The 12,463-nt window shown below is 43.5% G+C and overlaps 1 protein-coding gene across 3 annotated transcripts in view; it reads right to left on the bottom strand.

Annotated features, from left to right (window-relative positions):
* Positions 1-12,463, bottom strand: part of LOC138527531 (uncharacterized) — a 1,006,733-nt gene that overhangs the window by 622,425 nt on the left and 371,845 nt on the right. The gene's annotated exons all lie outside the window — the stretch shown is intronic.

Below are 12,463 nucleotides of genomic sequence, written 5' to 3'. Positions count from 1 at the left end.
ACAGGCCTGATCTCTGGGGTTGCTTACAGGAGCCCGGTCAGCCCACCTATTTCCTTATCTTGGCCAAAATGCACACACACATTTTAAACCTCTATGAGAATTTCCCATACTGTAGACTGCGGTCCCCAAGGGTGTTCCACCAGAAGCTGAGACTATAATAATGGTAAAAGGCATCATATAAATGACAAATACAATTACAATTTGCACAACGTTTGTGAAAACACACTTTCAAGTCCAGATGCCCACTCCTCATGAAACTTTGTCATTAATCAATCCAGTGGTTAGGGCAGTAGGTATGACTAGATGAGTAGTGGCTAAAATGCCTACTCAGCTCTCACACTTCTACAAAACAAGAGTAATCACAACCATAAAAATAAAACAACCGCCATTCAGATATACCTCTCCTTTGCCTTTTGTGGTAACGTGGTAGGAGGGAAGGTAATACTCTCAAGAGGGGTGTGAATGTGGCCAGTAGCAACTCAAACAGCAAAGCGTAACAGTTCAAAATAAAGGGAAAGTCCAATCAAGGTTCTATAAAATATCTATACTTTAATTAAATACACCATCTGCAATGACCAACTAAACAGAAAACACTACACAAAACCTAGCCCTGTGGAAAGAACACAATATTCAAAGATAGAAAGATGCAGCCCTATGGGCAGTTAAAGAGTGGTGACAGACAAGTAAAAACTACAATGTTCTTAAAGTATATGTTCTTGTGCAAAAAGCGATTAAAATGTGACCGAGCCAGTATTTAGCGGCCAAAGATAGACATAGGGGGCAGTTATCAGTCAATAATATCTGTTGCTGTTCTTGGCATTTTGACAGCATCGAACCAGACTCTTCTGTATTGATTGTGCGGTTCGAATCAGGTATGAATGCAGTGGTTGCATTGTTCCAGGCGGGGAGCAGGTGCTGAGTTGCAGTCCAGCTGACATTTGTTGCGGTTCCAAGAAGTGCAAATCGTAAGGGCTACCGGGTCAGTTCGACAGCAAAGATGTTGGTGACTCGATGCACAGTTCAGGCAGGCGGTCAGATGTGGCGTTCGAGGGGCGTGGTTTAATAAGCCCACCAGGGTCACTTTGACAGTCGATGAAGATTGGGCAACTAAGACGCTGAATTTCAAAAAGTGGTTTGAACATGGCAGGTGCAATGATCAGCTTCAAGTTCAAGCCGAGGCAAATCGTGGTCAGTTGACGTGGTGCCCTGGCGAGCTGATTCAAGAGTGCAGCACAGCAGCTTGAAGATCGGGCAAGTGCCAAAGGCAGCTCTGACTAGGTCCTGTTGGTTCGACTGGGACAAACTGGCTCGAATCACAGCTTGCCATGGTTCAACAGCAAACACAAAGTGATCCTGGCTGTCTTGGCTCTCAGTTACCGTAAGCCACACTCCAGGGTCTGACAGATAATATTAGTCCTTGTTGTCAGGCTCCCAATATGGGGGACGCTGAAATACACCTAAAGGGTTCCTTCAGCTCCATAAGGTACTGGGTACTGGTGTGGCTAGCAGATAGACAAGTCTTTCTCTAGCAGCAGGACACCCCCAACATGCCCTGTGGATAGTTAGGGAGTAGAGCTTGCCTCTGTCTTAGCCTCTCAGTCTTCACCTCACGGGCAGAGAGTTTGGAATGCCAACACTCCCAACAGCAGTCCAATTACTTTTTCCTTAAGTGTTCGTTCAAAGGAGAATCAGAGAAGGAGTGGGAGATCCATTCTTTTAAAGGTAAACATCAACACATGATTGGACTAAACCAAGCCTGCTCAAGGGGTCCAAATCCCTGTCCTTGAGACACGTGGTTTTTGCCTTCTGACATCATACCAAAAGTGCTTTGTGTTAAAGAAAGTGGAGGGGACAAGAAGGAAGAGAGATGGATAGAGAAACAAAATGGTGAAATCGTCCTCCAACTATGCTGAGTTCCTTCTGTCTGCACTAACTCCATCCCTTGTCAATGGCATCAAAGGCCTTTCTGGTATGCAGCACCCTGGCGTGAGGCTAGTCCTTTTGAGAGGGGTGTGCCCTTTGATTCCTGCTTCTAGGACATCTTCTGGTGGGAGGCTGCCCTGCTGGCGAGAGGTGTTGCCAGACCTCACAAAGGATCAAACGAGAGACCCAGTCATTGAGGCTCCTGCCCTGCAGTGTGGCAAGCTGTCTGAACAGAATGCATACAATCCTTACACAGCTGGCCTGGCCTCACAGTGCTGATGCATGTATGAAATCAATCTGATGTGATTTCTTATAGTTATGGGAAATACTATGTACCAAATCTTAAACTCAGGCACGGCTGTATGTTTAAAGATTAAATTGCCATCAGAATAGTAATTCCTCATGACTTTGGAAAAGAGGTACATATTTTAAATGCAGACTCAGTACTGAAGTGACTTGGATGTCACAGCAGCTGTCAAATGGACACCTGTGGACCTGCTCTGTGCCACTGGCGAGCAGGCCCTTCAAGCTTTGGCGCCTTATAAATAATTTGGCACAGGTGTACACTATGCTTTTAGCATGGAGCTTATGAAAGTGGGATCTGGTCAGCAGATCACCCTTTCATAGATGGAATTACCTGCATCATTTCACTAATTAACAAAAATCAAATCAAACCATCACGGAAGGTTACCGCAAATGTTTGTTTATAAGGAATCCATGGGAAAATATACATTTTGCTGGATGAATCAATATGAAACTCTCTAAAATAAATCAGTTAGGGCCTATATATGTTTTCAAAGTTTCATGAAAATTAGTTAAATGGCATCAAAGTTATAAGTCACACAAACAACCATAACCTTGGCTATTCTGCTCCAACTGTCTTCATTGTGCTGGCCTTGGAACATGGAAGCAATGATTTAACTGTCTCACAGTGTAAGGATCTGGATGCCTTTCCGAAAAAAAGAACGGGGAGGTATGCCTAAATGTTCCTCCAATATTGCTGCTTTCATAGATATATTGCAGCAATGTAGATAAGGTTACATCGAACTTCACATATTAAAATTAAAAAATGCTTTCCTTTGTTACTACTGTTCTCATCCATGAAAGTGCATGAAAATCCACATGCAACTTATCTGCTCAGATCGAAACAATCATGCCTAATTTGGAAATGTTTCATCAACATTTTCATGACTAAAATTATTGCTGAAAGAAGCTGGTGTTTGTATGAGCATAACAAACATTTTGAAAATTGGATGCACCAAACTCGAGATGTTGATTTTTAAGGTAAGAACAATATGAATAGTTCTGTAAATGCACATTAGGGTCAAAAGGTATGATTTTCTTTTTTTTTATTTATTATGTTTTCAGTTTATTAAAAAGTCTTCATATGACCATTTTTAAAATATAACCATGTTTTTAAGCACTTGCCAACTCAATAAAACTGTCCTTTAAAAAGGCAATTATTAAAGAAATATATATACCATTCATGAATCTTTCCTCATGGCTCCCTGGCGCTAAAGTGATACAGAGTGTACAAATTCCCCCAAAAGTGCAACCACTGGTTTGTTAGCCCAGAGCATTCCATAACCACATGATAGAGTGTCTCTTGACAATTCATGTTACAAAATATGCATGTTCTCATTTCCTTTATAATGCCTCATTTGGGACCCATTATTTCCACAGTTTGGCAGATAATTAAAACAAAATTTCATGTGCCAAAACCTCATGTTCTGGGACAGGAATGTCTTCAAATAAGGTCTAATTTCCGTTGCAGTCGAATCCAAAAAGACATCTCCTTACATAATTGAACTGCCCCTTTTGAGAGTTAAAGGTCTAATCCCATCATTTCCATTTGTCCTTCACATCTCTTTTTTGAATTTTAGCAGAAAGAGGTTTGTTTTTATTCTCATCAATCCACCCTCAAGGGCACATCTCCTTCCCCATCACTTTTGTATACAGCCTGATATACATATTTATATACAGAGACCATCAGGACTGTAGCCCCTGTTCCAGTCTTATGATACTAATTGGGATAGACTTTGGAAGACACAGCCCTACTTTCCAAATACTACGCTCCAGAATATCAAAATATTTCCTATAGAGAAAGGCATCAATTCCACACCATATAAAACCATAGCAGACGCCTCTAATCTATAGAAATCAATTAACGGGACTGGAGAATAGGCACATCATTTACTTGTTATCACTTTTATCAGCGAAATACATGGCTTCACCTTCTCAGCCGTTTGATCTTTATATTTCTCCATCTCTTCGTCAGAGAAAATTAGTCCCAAATAGGTGGTGGAATCTACTTCCTTAATGCTTTCATTATTTATGGTCCAAAAGTAATGTTTTCCTTTCTTTTTATTTTTTTATTACCATTACTTTTGATTTCGCTGTGTTTACAACCAATTTATTCTCGGTCAAAAAAGTTGCAATCCCATTCAGTGCACACTGTAAACTGGCTGGCTTAAAGGATAGTTCCGGGACTTTTTTTTTATTGTCCCTACGGGTCGGCCATGTGTTTGTAAGCATAAATCGGTAGATCGTAGGAAACTTTCCTATGGACCTTACCCGACTTTTCGCCCATTATCGCACTCGAAATCAGCCTCCATTTTGTGATAATCCTATCATTTCGCCCCATCGACCTGGCTCACCTGCCTTTGCGGCACTAAATCAAATCCCCCGCCCCTGAGCCTGACATCAGCAGACGCGTACTGCCCATTTCAAGCACGTCTCGTGTCAACAATCGCTGCGCCTCAGCTATTGACATGTTGCCATGGAAATGGCAGGACGCCTCTTTCCCCAATAAGTATAAACAGACCGTTTCACAACACACAGCAGCAGATTTTCGATTCCATTCCTCTCTCTGTGTTACTTTGAGTATTCTGTGACTCGTTTCAGTGCTCTGGTCAGCTACCTTCGCCGCTTGTAGCCCGTGTGAACACCTGTACCATCTCTGTAAATTATTTTACTATCTTTACCGCACAATGGCCACAATAATGCCGTATATGTACGAGCCCGAGTACACCGAGGAGGAACTACTGGAAAGGCAAGCACGCGAAAACGATGGGGATTCGGACGGCAGTTGGGAGGACCAGTCAACGGATGAAGAGCCTGGACCATGTCGCATGGACGGCGTCTCCACCTGGTGCACGTGCAATCGGTGCAAGCTAATGCCAACTGAGGAGGAGAACTGCTGCTGCCGTGAAAATTCCGGGTGCTTGGCCTACATTTCGGAAAGCGAGCAAAGTCTGCAGGAAGGCGAGCAAAGTCCGCAATGCATCACCGAGCTGCCAGAGTTCAGGGAAGCCTGCCTCTCACGGACCGTGTTGAGGATGATGATGGTGCTTATGCACGAACTTCGTGGCACTGTTCGTCCGCGTAATCCGAGTAACGAGTAAGTATACTCTGTTTGTGATGTCAGTGATGCCACTACTATTTCATGGTCGTCTCCCACATATAAAATTACATTTACATATCATTCGAACGCATGTAAATTGGTTCCATATAGTGCATTTTCTAGATATAATTTTTTTCTAAGAAAAATGACATGTGTTACCTGAATCGACATTGATAAGAAAGTTTTGTCAGTTTAATACAGTTTGCATCTTTTTTTTTCACAGGTGGTACAGGCTGGTGGCCTATCGTTGCTTCACTTGGTGGCTTCACGGGAGGCTCGGACACCGCGTTCGGAGAGTAATACCTGCCTGTGCGGTACTTGCCATTAGACAACATTTCCCCAGTGACAGTGGACAATACCGCGGATTTTCCCTCGATGTGCTGCAACCTCAACTTTACAATGTGTAATATTTATTATTTATGTTTAATTAAAATCTAAAATAAAGCCCAACATATATTTTAACAATGGTTGTTTTGATTTTTTAAATGAATCTAGTGTGTCTCCGTTGAATAGCCTTCCAGTGCCTTGTCTTGTCACACCACATGTCTCCGGCCAGCATCCTCCCTCACGCTGGCCGCACACCTTCAATCCACATAACCGTTGAACCCATATATGCAGCAGTCATACATATATTATTTTGTGGGTTGGCATCAAGCGTTGGCAATAAAAAGCCGTTGGATTTTATTGATACAAAACATGGTTATAGGTAAATAATAAATATGGTTGTTCATAATAAATCCTCTTTTTGGGCACCGGGTACAGAGATGACCCCCATATATTCTCCTGGGAGGGTGAGGTATTTATAAACTCACTCCCCTGCCTTCCATGTAGTAGATCCTGCAGCCATCCTCTTACATTCAGTTAGATGGCCTCTCCTTGGTGAGGCCCTGCGGCAAACGGGTCTTGTCTGCACGACCACCGCCCCAATCCACCCCCCCGCCCTATCAAAGGCAGTTCGCACCAGGGTACTTGTGCTGGCAAGTGGAGCTGTCAGGGAGCGATAAAGGCCAAGAGGTGCCAAAGACCATGTACACTTCAAAGTGGTCTATAGAGCAGGGGTTGTTGTTCCCATGTCTACCTCCAGACCCCGTGTCTCCTGCCAAGCATCCCCCCTCACGCTGGACGCCCCCCTGCAATCCACATAAGTGTGTCTCCATTCACGAGGCTTCCTGTGTCTTGTCTGCACGACCACCGCCCCGATCCACCCCCCGCCCTATCAAAGGCAGTTCGCACCAGGGTACTTGCGCTGCTGGCAAGTGGAGCTGTCAGGGAGCGATAAAGGCCAAGAGGTGCCAAAGACCATGTACACTTCAAAGTGGTCTATAGAGCATGGGTTGTTGTTCCCATGTCTACCTCCAGACCCCGTGTCTCCTGCCAAGCATCCCCCCTCACGCTGGACGCCCCCCTGCAATCCACATAAGTGTGTCTCCATTCGCGAGTCTTCCTGTGTCTTGTCTGCACGACCACCGCCCCGATCCACCCCCCGCCCTATCAAAGGCAGTTCGCACCAGGGTACTTGCGCTGCTGGCAAGTGGAGCTGTCAGGGAGCGATAAAGGCCAAGAGGTGCCAAAGACCATGTGCACTTCAAAGTGGTCTATAGAGCATGGGTTGTTGTTCCCATGTCTACCTCCAGACCCCGTGTCTCCTGCCAAGCATCCCCCCTCACGCTGGACGCCCCCCTGCAATCCGCATAATGCCACGACATATACACGTCATTCATTCACAAACACACCCCTGTTTCGAATTCTTTATAACCCACTTCATATTTCTAATGAGAACTTCTTTGCGCTTTGCTAGTCAACCCGTGAAGGTGCTGGTTATCTGCTCTTCGTCTCTGTGAACTTCCGTGACCACTTTGAGCAAACTCGTCAGTTTGCAACCTGTGAACTGCTCCCTGTTCTACGACAAGAAACTACTCTGATCCCTGCATCTAACTGTTTGTTCGTCAAGGTAAGTCCATGTACCATAATCATTTTGCGTCCAATTTTTTAATTTATATCTATTTGCTAGTAGTCATCAAATTGCATCCATGTTTTCTTTTCGTTCACGACAGTACATGCAAGGAACTAGTCACATGTTCTGAGTTTAGTCAAATTACTTTTTCTATTTTTTGAAAGTTATTGAAATACTTATCCGCATGTGAATAACGTGTATAGTTCCAAGAACCAAAACGGACCTTGCATTGAACCTTTTATGTGTCATTTAATGTTTTAACACATTGGTATTCATAGAGAATTGTTGATCTTTACTTTTCAGAACTTTCCATAATGTCTGCCTGTTCCATTGGCGGTTGCCCTTCGAAGACCCATAACAAATCTGAAGGTACTATAATGCATGTTTTCCCTAAGACAATAGATCAGATAAGAGAATGGGTCCGATATTGCGGATATCCAGCCTCTGAGCTAGAAAGTAGAGTCCTAGAAGTCTTTGCGGACAAGAGGGGTGATCGATACCGCATCTGCAGCAGGCACTTTAGCCCAGACATGTACTCCACATCATTGCTAATAAAGAAGAAAACACCGCGAGCGAGGCGAAAATTGCTCTCAAACGCTATTCCCACTCTATTCGTCCACATCCCTCCACTGGTGAGTCAAGTTTACGGATTTAGCTCTCGGCCTTGCGGTAGTGTGTAGCATTAGCTAACAATAATTTCCCCATTTATGTATCCACTCAATATGAAGGCGGAAGATTCTCCATCCGTGTCGTTATTGCAGTCATCAGCCACTTCAAGCGCCTATCGGGTAATCTTACTTAGCTATTCTGACACTGACTTGTTTTAGGCATGTAAATCAATAGTTTTAATTGATCGTGTAATTATTTTACCTAATGGTACACCCTAGTACTCGTCCTCGAGTCTTTGTTTTCAGTTATAATTATTGTTATCCAAAATAATGCAAGTACTGTCTTTCAGGGAGATGCTGAGGAGTCCAACGCATTGACGACAACCGTAGATGTCACTCAGATGCTCGAGGTACGTTTCCGGACAGTTCCATCGATGGAGATCATCAGATCTTGCATTCTTGTAGCGTGATTGTTACACACAATGTTTCTTTCGTTTTTAGCCATTGGTATGTCCTTCTGTCGTCGCCCTCCTATGTGTCTTCTTTTTTCAATATTGTGTTCATTACTAATGAAAGTCCTATGTTTCAGGGAGTCGATGGAGCATTAGTCCAAGAAGAAGGGGGAGCATGCAGTTACGGGTCGGCGCAACAGCTTGCAGAAGTGTGCACCGCAGTTACAGCGTCCCTTGATGTTCTTATGCATTTCGAGGTATGGATACTGACAGATCAATCATGCGAGATCAAATGACGTGATTACATCCGCTATACTTCCTTCTTTATTAACGCAAGTACTATGTTTCAGGGAGCTGACGGAGCTTCTTCAACAAGAACATCACCCCTAGTAGTTGATGCAGATCTCTGGGTGGTGACACTTCCAACGATGGAGCAAATCGAATCATATTTAGATATCCATTATTTATTTTAGACAACTGATCATTTGTGCAGGTCTATTTAGATGAGCCGTTGACGCCTGCAGAAAGTTTATGTTCTTTTAAACAAAATAGAAAACCATACTAATGCAATTACTGTGTTTCAGGGAGTTGCTGAAGCGTCATCTTCAATAATATCATCAATGGAAGTCTATGCGGAGCCCGAGGTATGGATCTTGACAGTTCAATCTAACTAGATCAACAATGCGTGAACTATTGTCGTTTGAATGTTCTACACAATGCGTTCATTCGTGTTTTGCTATTGAGATGTACGTATGGGTATTGGTCCCCAAGTACATTTTGTGTTTTCAATATTATTATACATACTAATGAAAGTTCTATGTTTCAGGGAGTCGATGGAGCCTCAGTGAGTTATGGATGTGCTTATCATGAAAATATAGTCGTTGCAGCGCGAGAGGAAGTGGAGACATGCACACACGAGTCGGAGCAACAGCGTCCAGATGTTGAAGTTCGAGGCAAGAAAGTTTCAAAGAAAAGAAAGCAAAAGAAGGTTAGTGTCCTGTTCACTATATTATGTTGTCTTTCACTGTCAATAGTTCAATACTGTAAGTTGTGTTTAAACTGAACATCCCTTTTCTAATCTGTCCTCTAGTTGCGAGTGGGTGTAAGAACTAGATCTACACAGACAGTGAAGCGAACGAGAGATGTTGCTTGTCAAACCTTTTGGCAGGGACTTGAGACTGGAGATGCATCGTGCCAATGGGAAGAATATGAAGTGATTGACAACGGAGCTATACCACCACCAGCCATTGATAGTGAATGTCCTCCTGGTAGTTTGGATGCAGTCGGAGATCAATTCACAGAATCCACACCCGCAAAAAATAAGAGCGCGCGAAAGTTGAAGACATTGTTTTTTTCTCCCATCTCCGGACAAGGAACAGTTGTTGCAGTGGAAGAGAATGACATGGACGACAATGAAACACCATCAATATCACTCAGCATAGCGGAAGACGATATCAGAGATTGTACCTTTCATGCGAGTGACATGTCCTCAACGTTACAGGCCGAACCAGCTGGGATGCAGAGTGACAGTATAAGGAAAGAGGCCAAATTCATTGTATTCGATAGCTGTTTGATGGATATTATTATGATGATGAAATGTGGGCATTGGGTTGGTGGGGAAGTATGTGGGGAGCCATTGATTAATGTGACTCGTGCAATTCGAGGCACTAACCTTAAAATACATGCCACCTGTACACAATATCATCCGTTCGCATGGTCTGCACAACCCATGCTGGGGCAACTGCCAGCAGGCAATCTACTTTGTGCAGCGGCCGCACTTTTTAGTGGTTCAAGTTTTAAAAAGTTACAGTATTTCTTTCAGTTTGTGGGAATCCATTTCATTGCGAAAACTCAGTTCTACAAATACCAAACCGATTATCTATTTCCAGCCATCAGCGAAGCTTGGAGAATGGAAAAAATGTCAATGGAAAGTACATTCGCGGGCAAACGCTTCAGGCTAGCCGGTGATGGACAGTGCGACAGCCCAGGATTTTCAGCCAAATACTGCACCTACCACTTTCAGGACATGGAAAGTAAGAAAATTGTGAGTTCGGTGGTCGTGCAGGTGTCACAAAGTACATCCTCAGTGGCCATGGAGAAAGTTGGCTTTGTAGCATCATTGCAAGAACTACAATCGCGGGGAATGGTGATCGACCTGATAGCCACGGACAGACACGTTTCAATTGCCAAGACAATGAGAGAAGAGTACAAAAATATAAATCACCAATTTGACGTATGGCATCTTGCAAAAACAATCAATAAAAAATTGTCGGCTGCAGGAAAAAAAAAAGATATGCAAGGTATTTCACAGTGGTCCAAGTCAATCAGCAACCATCTTTGGTGGAGCTCAAAAACATGTGAAGGGTCGTTGGAAATTCTACTGGAAAAATGGCGGTCAGTAATGTTGCACTGTAGCAACGTACATCGATGGTCGACAAATGAACATTTCCACAAATGTGAACATGGCCATTTGTCCACAGAGGAGGCACGGAAGAAGAAGTGGTTGATTCCTTCATCACCCACTCACAAGGCCATTGAAAAGATTGTATTTGATAAAACTATAACAAGAGATTTGAGGGGACTCACGGAATTCTGCCACACAGGAGATTTGGAGGTGTTCCACAATATGTGCCTAAAGTACAGGCCCAAAAGATTGTATTTTGGCATGGAAGGCATGATAAATTGGACTCTTCTAGCGGTCTTGGCACATAACCATAATGTTGGCCGTCAACAAAGTAGGACGACCGGAACTTTAGGGACGCTTCGCTACAATAAGGCCTTCACTAAATGAAGTAAACAATGGGTGATCAAACCAGTGTTTGAGGATATGCAATATGAGTTTATTGAGAGACTTATCGTAGATGTCCTCGATAGGCACATACATGGAGTGGTGAACGAACCTATGCAGGGGACAACTGCATTGCCACCCAACATTGCCTCTGTTCCATGTCCACCTAAAGCAGAGCTCATTGAGAAATACACATCACGGTTTAAATGATTGTAATTTGATTGTCTGTTCTCTCGAGTCTCCTCATGTTGCAGGCCCATTGCATATGTGTAGCTATGTATTGTGTAAATAAAAGTGATTGCTCAGTGTAAATGCAATGTGTCTCTCGAACCTTGTTCATTTGCGCATTAAATTAAACCAAACAGTAATATAAATCATTTTTACAAAAATTATAGAATGTTTCCGTATTACAAACACATGGCCGACCCATAGGGACAATAAAAAAAAAGGCACGCAGACAAGATGCCCTTACACTAACTGCAGCTAACTAGAAATGTGTGCTCGCTCAAAGTGAAGGTCAGCTGCTTTGATGTTTTGCTCGGGTGGCGGAACGGCCCACGACCCAGTATAAGGTTCTATTGTGATTTGACCTTGACAGGCCGGGACCATCCCGAAAGACTAAGAAAAGATAATGAATAAAATTTCAGAAACGAAACGATGAGCCACGTTCATTAGAAGAAGTAACGTCGGCAAAGAAGGAGTGGTGTTTCGGGTCTGCCCTACACAGAGACACAATGGAAAATGCAAATATAATGTAAGTAACTTTTGATGAGTTTATACCGCAATTTCATTACTATACAGTGGCTTTAAAGACGGGTTCAGTTGTACTTGTTCGTTCTATGTGGCATATTGTTTTCTACCGCGCACTATCTTGAGGAGAAACATCTGCTTTTACTGAAGCACCTCAAAACCTTCCTCTTTGCTTCTGCTTTCTCTCTCCCTCTCTCCTGCTACAACTGGTCCACTGTCTGCGACCTCGGTCCTGGGCCCTTCCACTCTCCACCTGCACTGCCTCCCTGTCAACCCCTGCACTGGGGGACTGTCTCAGTATCCTACAGCCCCCCCTTCCCAGCACTTGTTCTGCACTTACCTTGCACTTGCCACCAGCTGGCCCTATTTATTTATTATTTTATGCTACTTACCTTGTACTCCACTCCCCCCCCTCCCTGCCTCGCCACGCCTTTAAACACTTGTGTACACCCAGTAGCGCTGTCCTCGCTATGATTTTAATAAGGATCTGATGGTGAGACTAATTTCATTTTTTATGTTTTTAGGTACATCATTCACTACTGTCTGTGTCACGAGTACCAGACACCGGCGGACGGCTTCTACAGC

This window comes from Ambystoma mexicanum, chromosome 1q, assembly GCF_040938575.1.
Source record: "Ambystoma mexicanum isolate Mex_15411 chromosome 1q, UKY_AmexF1_1, whole genome shotgun sequence".
NCBI lineage: Eukaryota > Metazoa > Chordata > Amphibia > Caudata > Ambystomatidae > Ambystoma > Ambystoma mexicanum.
The sequence above is the reverse complement of the archived record's forward strand: the minus strand, read 5'-3'. Positions and strand labels throughout refer to the sequence as shown.